The sequence below is a fragment of the Nannospalax galili genome, unplaced genomic scaffold, assembly GCF_000622305.1.
Source record: "Nannospalax galili isolate Female #2095 unplaced genomic scaffold, S.galili_v1.0 scaffold488, whole genome shotgun sequence".
Taxonomy (NCBI): domain Eukaryota; kingdom Metazoa; phylum Chordata; class Mammalia; order Rodentia; family Spalacidae; genus Nannospalax; species Nannospalax galili.
In genome coordinates, this window is record NW_008360316.1 from 4,689,226 (window position 1) to 4,689,715 (window position 490).

Sequence of the window (490 nt, forward strand, 5' to 3'; positions counted from 1 at the left end):
TCTCTGCTGACTAGTTTTAGTTTAAAGAATATTTTGTCAGAAAGCTATAGACTCATATCCTTAATGAACATAGATGCAAAAATTCTCAACAAGATACTTGCAAACCACATAAAGACACATGTCAAAAATATCATCCACCATGATCAAGTCAACTTTATCCCAGAGATGCAGGGATGGTTCAATATACCTAATTCAATAAACGTCATAAATCATATAAATGGGCTCAAAGACAAGAACCACATGGTCATCTCAATAGATGCAGAGAAGGCCTTTGACAAAATTCAACATGCATTTATCTTCAAAGTCCTAGAGAGAATTGGACTGAAAGGAACATATCTCAACATAATTAAAGCCATACATAACAAACCCACAGCCAACATCATTCTAAAGGGAGAAAAACTGGAAGCATTCCAATTGAAATCAGGAACCAGATAAGGCCATAAATTAAAGGAGTAATAATTGGAAAAGAAGAGGTCAAATTATCCCTTTT

At 34.3% G+C, this 490-nt stretch overlaps 1 protein-coding gene across 2 annotated transcripts in view; it reads right to left on the reverse strand.

The window, feature by feature from the left end:
- Sgcg (sarcoglycan gamma) overlaps positions 1 to 490 on the reverse strand; it is an 85,878-nt gene that overhangs the window by 56,480 nt on the left and 28,908 nt on the right. The window lies entirely within an intron of this gene.